The sequence below is a fragment of the Furipterus horrens genome, unplaced genomic scaffold, assembly GCF_987537825.1.
Source record: "Furipterus horrens unplaced genomic scaffold, mFurHor1.1.pri manual_scaffold_1, whole genome shotgun sequence".
Lineage (NCBI taxonomy): Eukaryota > Metazoa > Chordata > Mammalia > Chiroptera > Furipteridae > Furipterus > Furipterus horrens.
The window spans coordinates 71263120-71277833 of record NW_028327171.1 but is presented as its reverse complement, the minus strand read 5'-3'; the positions used below and the strand labels follow the sequence as shown (position 1 = coordinate 71277833).

Here is a 14714-nt window from a genome sequence, read left to right as displayed (position 1 = left end):
TAACCTTATACAAGAATAAACTCAAAATGGATTAAATGTTTAACTGTAATATTTGAACATAAAAAAACCCTAGAAGAAAACATAGGCAGTATACTTCTTTTTTTAAAATTAATTAATTAATTTGTTTGTTTATTTTATTTTTAGAGAGCGGAAAGGAGAAAGAGAGGGAGAGGAACATCACTGTGTGGTTGCTTCTCAGTCACGCCCCCAACTGGGGACCTGACATGCAACCTAGTCATGTGCCCTGACTGGGAATCGAACCAGCGACATTTGGCTCGCAGGCCAACGCTCAATCCACTGGGCCACAGCTGCAGCAGTATACTTCTTTTAGCAATGTTTTCTGATATGATTTCTAGGGTAAGGGAAAAAATAAAAAATAAATAGAACTACATCAAACTAAAAAGATTTTACACAGCAAAGAAAACCGTCAACAAAACAAAAAGACAACCTATTGAATAGGGGAAGATATTCACTGATGATACATCTGATAAGGGGTTTATGTCCAAAATTTGGAAAGGACTCATACAACTCAACATCAAAATAATAATAATAATAATAATAATAATACCATTAAATAATGAGCACAGGACTTAAATAGACACTTTGCCAAAGAGGACATACAGATGAACAATAAACATATGAGAATATTCTCAACACCACAAATCATGACATAAATATAAATTAAAACCACAATGAGATCTCACTGTGCACCTTTCAAAATAGCTATTATTAAAAAATTGATAGACAGGTGCTTGTGAGGATGTGGAGGAAAGGCCACATTCATGCACTATTGGTGGCAATACAAATTGGGACAGCTACTATGTAAAACAGTGTAAAAGGTGCCAATTGCATGGAGATAGACAATGATTTGACTTTGGTTTGTGGGTACCCAATGAAATATACAGATCACGTATCATATAAATGTACACTTGAAAAATATACGATCCTGTCAAACAATGCCACACCCAAAATTTAATTTAATAAAAAATTCATAGCTAAATGAAATATGAAAATAGTATAAATAAATAAAGGACTAAATAAATAAAAATTTTTTAACTAAAAATGGAAATGCCTTATGACTGTGCAATTCCACTTCAGGGTTTATATTTGAAGAAACTCAAAATACAAATTTGAAAGGACATATGTACCCTTATGTTCACTGCATCATTATTTACAATAGCCAAGATATGGAAGCAGCCGAAGGTTTATCAAGAGAACAGTAGATTAAAAAGTGGTGGTGCAGACATACAACAGAATATTACTCAGCTATAAGAAGAATAAAATCTTACCATTTGTGATATCATGAATGTTCCTAGAGGATGTTATGCTCAGTGAAATGTCAGAAAAAGACAAATACCATATGATCTCACTATATGTGGAATCTAAAAAACAAAATAAACAAAAAAATTGAAACATTATATATATACAGAGAATGGAAGCCCTGGCTGCTGTGGCTCAGTGGATTGAGTGTCGACCTGCTAGCCAAGTGTCAAGTGTCGCTGGTTCGATTCCCAGTCAGGGCACATGACTAGGTTGTACCTCAGGTCCCCAGTTGGGGGCGTGAGTGAGAGGCAACCACACAGTGATGTTTCTCTCCCTCTCTTTCTCCTTTCCCCTCTCTCTAAAAAAAAAAATAAATAAATAAATATATATACAGAGAATGGATTGATGGTTGCCAGAGGGGAAGGGGATTGGGGTATGTGTAAAAAGGCAAAGCAATTAAGAAGTACAAATTGGTAGTTACAAAATAGTCACAGGAATGTAAATTATGTTATCAGGAATATAGTCAATAATATTGTAATAACTATGTATGGTGCCAGGTAGGCGCTTGAAATATCAGGGTTGGTATCACTTTGCAAAGTATATCATTTTCTAACCACTATGCTATACACTTGAAAGTAATGGAAAATAATATCAAATGTAAACTGTAATTGAAAAATAAAATGAAAAAAAAGAATGTCTAGCCATTGATTCTGCTTCCTTCTTTAAGTAGATAATGTTGTCTCAGTATGAGTGGACTTTTTTCAGGAAATAGGACAGGATAATATTTATAAATAGCCCCTTAAGAGGAAGTGTTTAGATGTCATTATACGTTCTGTGATCATAATTTAAATGCCAAATGTTATGGTAACAACTGAGATTTCCAGATGTGTGCCAACTACATGTCCTTGGCCTCATAATTTAAGTACCAAGAGGTATGTTAACAACTGAGATCTCCAGATGTGTGCCAACTATCTGTCTTTGGCCTTACTTAGGGACAGTGAAACCAAAAGAAACTAACCTGGATTCTATCACATCTACTCCTATTCTGTGTGACCAACTTACTTCTCAAGTGAAAATATATTATCATATTATATTATTTTTAAATTAGAAACTATGCCAACACACAAAAATTGAATGTGAATAGTTTTTTCACCCCAATAAGAAAAATGCAGAAATTTTGATTTACTTGCACTTACTAAAATCACCTACATCTGGACTTCATTTTGTCATTTTTTTTCCTCACAATTTCATGATCTTATAGATACATTTATTCAACTCTTGTCTTTTCCTTTTGCCTTCTCTTCCTTCTTCTTTTGCATCTGTTTTGGCTTCTGCCCAAAACATGGGCACTAGCACCATTTTTACATTTTAAGAGTTAATATCTGTAATTTTTATTAACATTATAAATCAATAGCAGTTATTGATGTCATAAGATCATTACATTGGTTAGGAAAGGCAAAATTATGAATTTTATGTAGACTCCAGTAGGTCAAGAATGGATATTTTAACTTCTACCATAACAACTAATAATAACAATACAATAATACAATTCAACAACAACAAATAAACATGAGATATAAATGGAGAAAGGACTTAAACATTCCTCCAAAGATGACATACAATAAGCACACGGGGAACTTCCCAAAATAATTTATCATTAGAACAATGTAACTTAACACCACAATGATATATCACTGCATACCCATTAGGATGACTGTTCTCAAAAACAAAAACAGAAAATAACAAGCATTGACAAGGATCAATATGATTCCTTGTACATTGCAGGTGGAAATGTAAAATAGTGCAGCGGTTGCGGAAAATGTTATGGTAAGTCCTAAAATAATTAAACATAGAATTAATATGACTCAGAAATTTAATTTCTGGATGTATACCAAAAAAATTAAAGGCAGGATATTAAAGAGCTATTTATATATATCAATGTACATAGCAACATTATTAACAACAGCCAAAAAACAGAAGCAATTGAACTGTCCATTTACTGATGGATGAATAAGCAAAATGTGGCATATACAGAGAGAAACGTATGCAGTTCTAAGGAGGAAGGAGCCTTGGCTGGTGTGGTTCAGCTGGTGGGAGCATCATGCCATAAACTGGAAAGTTGTGGGTTTAATTCCCAGTCAAGGCACATGCCTAGGTTGAGGATTCAGTCACCAGTGGGTGTACATACAAGAGGCAATCAATCAATGTCTCTCTCCCTCTTTCCCCTTTTCTTCTTCTCTCCCTAAAATCAATAAGCATGTCCCAGGTAAGGATTTTAAAAAAGGAAATTTTGTTATATGGTACAAGATAGATGAAACTTAAAGATATTATGCAAAGTGAGTACACTTATAATGGTACCTAAAGTAGTCAAATAGCTTGTATAAAATTAATATTTTGTTATAATAATTCATTCTTAGTACTTTTGATAGTGACCAATTTTTAATCTTTAACCTTGTTTTTAGAAAGCAAGTTACATGTTAGTATATTGAGAAGAATAACTAAAAGTGAGTAAATTCTTAGGGTTTAAAAAAAGGTGAACACATCTTACCCGTTCTGTATATAGATGCACTGCATTTAAGGCATACTCTTAACAATTTTCCTATTGACCCATGAAAAACTCTGACAGAGATGAAGTTTTCTGTAAGAACACACTCATATTTTTGGTTTCAAATGTATTAATAAAGCTTTATAATTTTCTAAAAACAAAACAGTGTTCTATATACCTTACTAATTCATGTGGGACAGGCACATGTATTCATTTATCCATGAAAATATTCTTTTCACACATCACTTATTTTCTCACCAGTATGATCCCATGTGTAGAACATATTATAATACTTTCTTCTATTCATACATGTTTATTTTTGTTTATTTCCCTTTGAGGAAACAATATATTAATTCATGGCTAATTTGCAAAAGATAACAATAGATTATTTGCTATCCTTTAGTGGCAGCATTTTAATCCTGTGGCAGGATGTTTGATTATTTTCCTGGATTTGCAATGCCTTCATCCAGAGGAATTAATCTTTTGATTGCAAGTTAAGGCGAAACCATTTGCCTTGTTGAAGTGAGAGAACTAGAATTTCTCAACACATAGTACGTGGGTAGCTGCCACAGTCTTGTATCTCACTCTCAAGTATCCTTTTAAAAAGGAGCAGCATTAATGTTTTCCTGGAAGAATAATTATTACCCTCCATTAATATAAGTACAAATGTGCCATCTTTCCTATTCTGATTCTGTAACAATACCTTGAACACCTCTAGGACAGCTCACCTTCCCACACTGATGAATGAACCAAATTTGTTCTACTGAGGTGATTATCCTTTTTTATTTTTTGCTTCACTATCATTTAAGTGTAAGGCCATCACAATTTCTCCCTGTCATTTTTATGTAGGAAATCCTCAGTGATAAGATGACAGAGTTTGACAACCCATTTACCTCTCTGGTTACTATCATTCATTCTACCGAATGCTCTGTCATTATTTTGAAGATATATAGGTAATTGCCTCTTTCTTACAGATTTTTCAAGATAATCTTGCAGATATTGGACAAGAATTTGCAAATGAGACTCCTCATCTTAACCACCTGCTCTCCCAGTGTTGCTTCAGAATTATCTTATATAAATATGACTTATTTTTATTTTTTGATGTTACACAAGTAAATGCAGACTAATAAAATGTCTTTACAAAAACTTGAAGACTGTACATCCAAAACATTTTCAGTTTTAAATTTAAATGAATGAATGAATGAATGAATAATAACATGTTTAAATAGGCTACTTAATGATAAAACATCTTTAAGGTAAAACTTAGAATATGCGTATTTCTGTACTTAGATCTATATTATATGTCACACATTCTATGTCTATCCACGCATGTAATAATCATAACATTTGTTACCTCATAGAATTTTAGATTCAGTTGCATTTAAGCCCAGACTAATATTTTTAAACTTTGTGATCAAAGTAATTTGACAAACTCTTCTTTTGCCTAAATTAACTATTAATTTAGGATAAATTGAATGTAAAATTATCAATTCAGTTGTGTAAAAACTAAATCCCACTGTTAATGTAACTTGCAAATAAATTGAGAAAAAAAATCTCACTTGTCAAGGAAAACATAGTTTATAAGGTTTGTTTTGGGGATTAGGGCTTGAAAATGTTTCTCATGCTAATAAAGAAATCATGTCTCTGCTATAAATATGACATAAAACTATTATTTTTGTGTTTTCTTTGTTATATGTTTTCTATTATGTTTCAATTTTTTTCAATTCCTTGTAGGAAATATTATTTTTTTAAATGCAATGAATATATCTTAGAGTTCTCATTCAATGGATGTCCTCTTTGAGAATTGTTCACCCCCTGATAAAACTATTCTTTATATTTATAAAATAAATACAACCTACTTATCTTTTCCCAGCCCTCACACAAATGCTTTACTGTATCTGATAGGTCAGAAATTGAAATCAAGATAGGCCAATCAGATTCTCTCTCCAAGTATCTCAGAATCCTGCTACTCAATGTTAGGTCTCATGAGTGAGAAATCACAAAGTAAATCATAATCTGGGTCATAGTGTAACAGAACCCCTGGGCTGCTCCGATTGAAACAGAACCCACGGGCTGTTTAGTTAGGGGCCCGATTGCCCGCCGCCAGAATCATAACTCTTAATATAAGAGTTTGGTGAAAAGGAAAAGAATTGTTTATTTACACAAAGCCCTGCCTCCCCCTCCCAGACCTGGCCAGTCTTAGGAAAGTCAGAAACACCATTTCCCTACTTCCTAGGCACAGTTCAGCTTTACCAGCAGCTGCCAATCACTCAGTTCTGATTGGGGAGGTCCTTTCTGTGCTGTGGTGCCCTCCAGCTCTCAGTGCAGGACCGCCTGGATTCTCAGCCTCCTTGCAAACTGCCTTCATCCTGCAAACCGCATGGGTCTCCTCTCCTTCTCAAAGCAGCCTGGCAAGAGCCTCTTCTTAAAGCCGCCTGGAGACCCCTGCTCCAAGCCAGATGGAGGGAGCCCACACGAGCCAGAGAATGAGGGCATGAGGGCCAGAGAGAGCCTGAGAGAGAGAGCCTCCTAGAGCCAGAGCCAGCCCAAAATGTCTCCAGCCTCTTCTCTCTCCCTCCCTGCCTCCTCTCTCACCCTGCGTCCTCTCACACAGTGGGTGTTGCAAACAGTTCTGACCATTCACAGAACCCTACATAGGCTCTGTCTGCTTCTTCCGTACCAGCCGACAGTCCAAGATCCCTCCCATCTTCCTGAGTCTTGGAAGTAAAGCAGATCTTTGCAACAATGTATCCAGCCACTAGCTCCAGGCATGTAAGGGCATCCTGAAAGCTGCTTCCTGCTGCCTATCTCCCAGCCAAAAACTCTGGGGTTTGTTTTTGGACTCCCCTGTTTCTGTAACAATAGTGACATTGAAAAGGGAGTCAAAATTAAGTAGAAGTGAAGGGAAACTATCATTATGAAACAATATGGAGAACAAAAAAAGTAATCATAGAACCAAAATTGCTGATTCCTGTTTTTTTTAATGTATTTCCTTTTAGAATTTAATTCCCATTTTGTGGTTAACAACTTTCAACATTATATGCTAACTTTGTGGAAAATAGTAAGATTGTTGCTTTATAATAATTGCTCAAAATATGTTAATGATGGAATCGATCATTATCTTGATAATTCATGGTGTATTTTACAAACCGTTACTTAAATTTTCACGTCTTTTAAGTAAGCATTTGTTCAATTCGAAATTTTTTTCTTCTGTATATCTTATCCTTCTACCTGATGATGATCTAAAGTCAATGGATAGTAACATGTTGCTCTGGCATTAAAAATGAAGACTGTAATTCACAATAAATCCAGTTCTTCGAAGCTTTGCACTTGTGAGATTTTCATCTAATCCAGTCAAATAATTCTTCTTACATATTTCTGTATACTTTCCAGCTCTATAGCTTTTATGTTAAACTTAGTGTTCAGGTTTTTGATCATCAAAACAATTCTATCAGACTTCTCTCACAGATTCTGGCTTTTGCAAATACAAATCACTTTGGCTTTTAAGGCTGTTGATTCTGCTATGATTTTCAAGAAGCTGTTTAACACTGTATTCTTTACAGTATCAATCTCCTCTTGAAAGCAGTGCTTATAGAATTATATGGGTGTTCCCAGAATAAGTAAAATAAAATTCTCCTGGAATAACTCATGCATGCAGTAACTTAGTGAGATGGTAGTTTAAATATCTTCTCCCTTTTTCTATCACTAAAGTCATTAACTTTCTGCTTCAATAATTAATTTTACTCTTTGACATTACAATCAACACTTTTATAAAATAAATATTAAAAATAGCATGTTTTCCTTCTTTTCTCAATATGAAATTTCATTCAGTAATTTGAACAGTTTTAAGTTTTTTTTACCATCTGCTCATATTTCTTCTGCATTTTGGAATATCAAAATGCAATTTATAGAATAAGAATTGTAATAAAATGAGCTACCGTATCTCATAGTTCACTTATCTTATATCTGATAGAACCATCATATCTTATCATATTATATAAGATAATACAAATCTATATTCAATTATTTTACAGAGGAATTTAGTTACTGAAAAACTTTATCAATATATCAATACACAAAAAAATCTTGTAATTCCATAATCAATCAGAATACGCTTTGATAAATGGATGGGATATTTATGCCCAACCATTAAATAAGGATCTGTTGTCCTTTTACATTTTGCTTCTGTATTATCATAATCTTATCTGCACTAATGTTCCCTTCACTCAGTTTCCTTTTGTCTTATTCCTTTATTTTTGTTCTAATTTTTCTTTAGGAATGTCTTGTTTCCGACATTAATGTTTATTAATATGTTCTAGATAAATGACATTAATTGGGTAAAAATAAGATTATAAAAGTAAGACTATTTTGTATTATATACTCATGGATGACAAACTGATAAGCACTGAAAAATGTACAGATGTTACATAAAGGTTCATTTACATACTGTGTATGTACAATATATATATCTGTATTATAAAATATAAATTAAATTATCAGAGAAATCAATCCTCACATGAAAATTTTCTACATTTTAATTGTCTCACATTATCTGTGGGGTATGTTCCAAGGCACCCAGTAAATGCCTGAAACTGCAGATAGTACTGAACCCTACGTACACTAGGTTTTTTCCTATACATACACACCTTTTATTCAAAGGAAGCACTTTACGGCTTCTCTTTGGCATATATGACTTACCGGCATCACTACTATTGCACTGTAGGGCCTTATTAAGTAACAGAAGAGTTAGTTGAGCACAAGCACTATGATACCACGACAGTCACCCTGAGACAGTTACTAAGGGAATAACAGGCAGGCAGGTACCATACACAGCACAGAGACACTGAAAAAAGGCTTGGTTCACTCCCCAGGCAAGGCAGAACTGATCGCAGGAGATTTTATCACACTACTCAGAAAGGCCTGTAATTTAAAGTTTATCAATTGTTTATTTTTAAAATTTTCATTCAATCTTTTTGAGCAAAGTTGATAGTAGGTAACTGAAACTGTAGAAAGTGAAACCATGGATAAGGGAGGATTTCTGTATTTACTTTATTATATTGTTTTGTTTGTTTAATATATTTAAAAATATTTTTTAATTCATTGTTAATTATGCTTTCTATATTTAGTAAAATAAAATGACATATTTAAGGCCATGAGAACATAAAGGAATCAGTAACTAGTGTACTATTGCTATAAATGAAATTAAAAAATGTTAGTGTGTCTACTACACAATACATTGATAATAAGCCTGTATATTAAGGTAGGGGGAGTTAATTACATTACCTCTTAAATTCTGAATTTTGGTTAATGAAAAAAAAATCAATGAAAATCTGAAAATAAAATTCAGTAAATTCAAATGTTATGTAGCCAGATTTCTCTAGTATAGTGTACATATGAAAAAAGTTAATAGGAGACAAAATTTTACTATTAACTTTCAATTTGCTTTTTTTCCCTTATAACATTATAATAAAACTGGATTTTGTTTACTTCACTGACAGTAGCTATATCTGTGAGTATAATAAAGAGAATACTCACTTTAATGAGTTTTTATAAGTGGTAAAGCATTAAACTGGTGTCTTTCTATGAAAAAAAAAAAAAGGAATTACAGTGCTTAGCATGACTGCAATAGTCTTAGACTGCTCACCAGGCTCCTCCTCTGTGTAAGCCAATAAATGATACTCCCTTTTTAAGTTGGTTCAAAAGACTGTTGTGACATTCAAAATACAATATTTTAAGGGTAATAGGAAAAACCTTTTTTATTTAAAATTAAAAGCATTTATAAAGAATATCATTCTGTCTCTCTGCAAAGGTTAGTTGTTGCATTCTTGCTGTTATTGAAAAACAATGGTTGCACTCTTTTACATTTATTTTTATCTCACTGAGGTACCTATTGGAACAATAATGCTTTCTTGAATCTCATTATTTGATAACATGATTGTAATATTGGATTTCACTGAGATAACATAAACATAACTGGACTTAATGCATTCTCTATACTCCTGCTGTTTTTAAAATGTCATAAAAATAAACATTTTATTACAATATATTTCATTTAAAAATAAGCCAATATCAAGCACTCTTAAAATTTTCATTAAAAAATTTAAGAATACAGCTTTTCCTCACAATCAGGATCTATTGTAAGCTCTCTAGATACATAAGATTACATGAGATATACTATCCTCTGTATTATATATAATGAAATTCATACATATGTCATGGAACTAAATCACAGGTAAAAAGTAATTAAATATTACTTCAGTTTGCTCATCAAGCTAAACGTTTATATATATTACACATGTATATTCTATAAATATTTGTTTTCTTCATATCATCTATTTCTTAGAACACAATACAAGGATGTACAGGTTATATAGTACTTGGGTGTCTGTCATTAAGTTTAAGTTTTTTTCTATTGCAAATGTCCTTCTATCTTAATGAGAAGTATCCAGTTAATAGTCTGAAGTAATTTTATGTCTTTAAATGTGTTGTTTATACAAGTATTACCTAGAATTTTCATTTTGAAAACTTCTTGCCCACGCCCACCCCAAATAAATTTGGTGGACCAAGCTTTAACTAGCAGTCTAAGTTTTATTTCCATTTCACAGGTTTTTCCTACAAGTCCAATTTTAGAGAAAAGACAATAGGGAACTTTTCCCACTGTGTTTACAGTTCTTCCCCTTGCTGAAAGAGGGTGAAAGAGAAGAGAGAGATGAATTAGAGAGCACAGTCAGAAACTGATGTCAGAAAAGTTAAAACCATCCAATATCTAGTTAAAAACACCCATGAAGAAAAAATGTAAATTTTCTATGATATTGACAAAAGAACCACTAAGGCATATTACATATCACTATATGGAATTTGTATGGGATTTAGCTGTGAACAGTTTGTCAAAGTGACTCATGAAATGAGTTTACTGAGTGTTCCCTAAGTTTCTAATAACCCCAAGTCAGCGGGAGGCCACCCCACTGTTTTGTCACTGATGCTATCTAGCTATATCACTATGTTAACCTAGTTTTGAAACAGCTACTTCCCCACAAGAAATTCAATCACCTCAAGACTTTTCTAGGGACTCTAAAGGTTTCAGAAACAGTTGGAAGTAATCCCAGGCATAGCAATCAGCAGTCTGTCATCTAGCTCACCTTCCAATACTCAGTCTTTTTCTTAATCACCTATCTGCCCTATGCCCCAAGTCCTGACTCTTCTCATTTTATTATGCAAAGTTCCATCTATCATACCCAGAATCCTGGTAGTCATCTATCACCAAACTTTTTTATTTCAACCTATAGGCTCAGAAAGGAGAAAACATTGGAAGATGCCACCCTGGTGGCTCACTAGAAAAAGTAATGTTGTTTAACTCTTTATTTAAGTAAATATTTGATGCAAAATATGTTCAGGCTTTACCTGTTCTCACAACTTTTTATTACCACATTTGTGATATTGTAACTTATAATAAAAATATTTCTTTGAAAAATATCATTAGGATTTTGATGGTGATTGCATACTATTTGCATTGTTTAGGTAATATGACCATTTAACTTTAAAAATTATCAAATTTGCATGGAACAACAAAAAAATACCTCAAATAGACAAAGCAATCTTGAGAAAAAAAAGAACCCTGCTGGAGGGATCACACTCTTTGACTTTAAATTGTAATCCAAAGCTACAGTATGCAAAACAGTATGGTATTGGTGGAAAAACAGACACACAGACCAAAAGAATAGAGAGCCCAGAAGTAAAGAAATAAACCCATACATATATGAGCAACTAATTTTCTACAAAGGAGCCAAAAACATATAACAGAGAAAGGAAAACCTCTTCAATAAATGGTGTTGAGAAATTGGAAAGCAGCGTGCAAAAGAATGACTAGAATTCTATTTGACACCATACACACAAGTTAACATAAAATTGATTAAAGTCTTGAATATAAGACTTAAAACAATAAAATGCCTAGAAAAATACACAGGTATTAAACCTATGGATCTTGGTTTAAGAGAGATTATTGCAAACTTGACCCTAAAGGCAATAGAAATAAAAGTAAAAGTAAATGAATAGTACTACATCAAACTAAAAGATTCTTTATGGCAATGAAACCATCAATAAAACAAAAAGGCCACCAATCAAATGAGAGGAGATATTTGCAAATAATACCTCCAATAAGGGGCTAATATCCAAAATGTAGGTAACATTCATACAATTCTATAGCAAAAAAAGCAAACAATCCAATTAATAAATGGACAGAGGTCCTGAACAGACACTTTTTACATGATGACATACATATGGCCAACAGATATATAAAAAGATGCTCAACTTCACTGGCTATAAGAGAATTCACATCAAACCACAATGAGATACCCATTGGAATAACATCAATAAGACAAGAAATAATAACTGTTGGTGAGGTTGAGAAAAGAAACCTTCATATACTGCTTGTGGGAATGTAAATTGGTACAGCCACTATAGAAAACAGTATGGAGGCTCCCTATAAAAATAATAATAGAATACCATAAGACCTAACAATCTCTCTCCTGGGTATCTACCTGGAAAATTGAAAACATTTATTTAAAAAGATATGTGTACCTCTATGTTCATTGCAGCATTGTTCACAATAGCCAAGACATAAAAACAATCTAAGTTTCCTTTAACAGATGACTGGATAAAGAAGTGGTACACACATTCCATGGAATACTACTCAGACATATAAAAAATAAGAAGTATTTCCATTTGCAACAACATGAGCGCACCTTGAAAGTATCATGCTAAATAAAATAAGTCATATGGAAAAGGATAAGAACCATATGGTTTTCCTCATTGGGGGATGGAAAACAGAAAGCAACAGCCAAACCAAACCAAACAAACAATTTCATATACAGAAGATGTACTATACAATTGTGCACATGAAACTTCTATAATGTTATTAAGCGATGGTATCTCAATACATTTATATATATTTGGTATTAGTCCCTATTCCAGGAACAAAATCCCTTGGAATTTATTAAGGCTAAAGGTGTCTTTTTTTAATGTTAATGAGCTGACTTGTGAAGCCCTGAGGTCACCTAAAGATGGGAGCTGGTTGTCAGGGAAACCATCCAAGGGATGAGTGAATTTTACTTCCAGTCCCACCACCTTGAAATCTAGTAGAGAAGGGCTCAAGACAGAGTTCATACCTATCTTATAAAGTCTCCATAAAAACCTAAAATTATGAGGTTCAGAGAGCTTTTGAGTTGGTGAACAGATTTGGGGGGAGTGATGTTCTCACAGAGAGCATAGTACAGTAGCTCCATGTCCTTTCTCCATACCTTGCCCTGTGCATCTTTCATCTTGCTGTTCCTGAGTTATGTGCTTTTATAATAAACTGGAAATGCATTAGGTAAATGTTTCTCTGAGTTGTGTGAGCTACTGTAGCAAATTAATCAAACCCAAGGATGAGGTCATTAGGCCTCCAATTTACAGCCAGAGAATTAGGCACATAGGTAATAATCTGGATTTACAAGTGGCATCTGAAATAAGGGTGTGGGCAAGTTTATAAGGCTGGACATTAACTAGTATGTTCTGATTCTATGTCTAGGTAGATACTGTCAGAATTAAGTTGAATTATTTACACCCAGCTAGTGCTGGAGAATTGCTTGGTGTGGGGGGAAAAAAAAAACACATTGGAATTGATGTCAGAATCCTAACATTGACCCAAAGCACCTTCTATCTCTCTTGAGGAATTATAAATATCTCATAACCACTTTGCTTGTTGCTGCTTTTGCCCCTGAAACATATACAACCACCTGAGGTACCCTTAAGAAATGAAGGATAGGTTATTTCTTTTTTATGTCCAAGATGTTATTGGTGTCCCATATCACCCAGAGTAAAAGAAAATGTCTTTTTCTGTTCTTATTCTCTTACACTTAGCTCTGGCTCATGCCAAGGCGGCATCCTTTTGCACCATCTAACATATCAACCTGCTACTATCAGGACCTCTGGATTTGCTCTTCCATTCCCTAGACCATTTTTCTTCACAATATCTGGATAGGTCATTCCCTCTTTAACTTGTTTTATGTCTCAGCTTTTGTGTCATCTTAAGAGGACTGAAAAATATAGCAAGCAATTACCCAAACCCCAGCCAACAAACACACACATGTATCCCAATATTTCTTAAGCTGTATTATTTTTCTCCATAATACTTATCACCTAGCCTCTTATCATAACTATATCTTAATATCATAAATAATGTTATATACTGACTTAAGTCTCAGATTTATTTATTTTGCATATAGAACATAAAACATCCTCTCAATGCATGAAACATGTATTTCATTTTTATTTATTTGTTCTGCAAATTATTTACTTATTTTTTGTCTCAATTTATTCAACTATAAATTGGAAAATATTTTACCAACTATTACTTATGATGTTTTGAGTGACTTAGATTCAGATAATAAATTGAACTAATTGGCTTAATGCTTAGAATACACAAAGCTACCCAGCAATATTAGCTGTTTATATTGAAATTTTCTTGAAGACAGGTAATTATATTCACAATAAATTAAATAAATAATATCCCTATGTCTATTAATAAATGCTTTTAGGTTTTATGGAGTAGAATTTGAGAGAGAATGATATTAATAGAAGAAAAACTCCCTAGGGAGAGAGTGAAGAAAGTAGAACAAAGTAAAGAAAAAAAGCTAAGTAATATGGTATCCAATCTGAGTAGATTTTGGGGGGCATGTGGAGGATGAATTGTAATTTTTTAATTAGGAAACAAACATACAGCTTGGAATGGATTTGAGGAAAATTGTACCATAAGCAGATTTATTTTAACTGACTAAACAAAGTTTAAAAAGCAAAGTAACAATAACAGAAAATGTTTCTAGTGTACTAGAAGTACAAAAAGTAATATATAAGTGAGTACCTAGATAAT

General features: G+C 33.2%; 1 non-coding gene across 1 annotated transcript; it reads left to right on the top strand.

Moving 5' to 3' along the window:
- Window positions 1–10584: 10584 nt before the first annotated feature.
- LOC150021278 (small nucleolar RNA SNORD42) lies at window positions 10585–10644 on the top strand. Its single transcript, XR_016513619.1, has one exon. It is a non-coding gene; the product is annotated as a small nucleolar RNA SNORD42 (small nucleolar RNA).
- Window positions 10645–14714: the final 4070 nt, after the last annotated feature.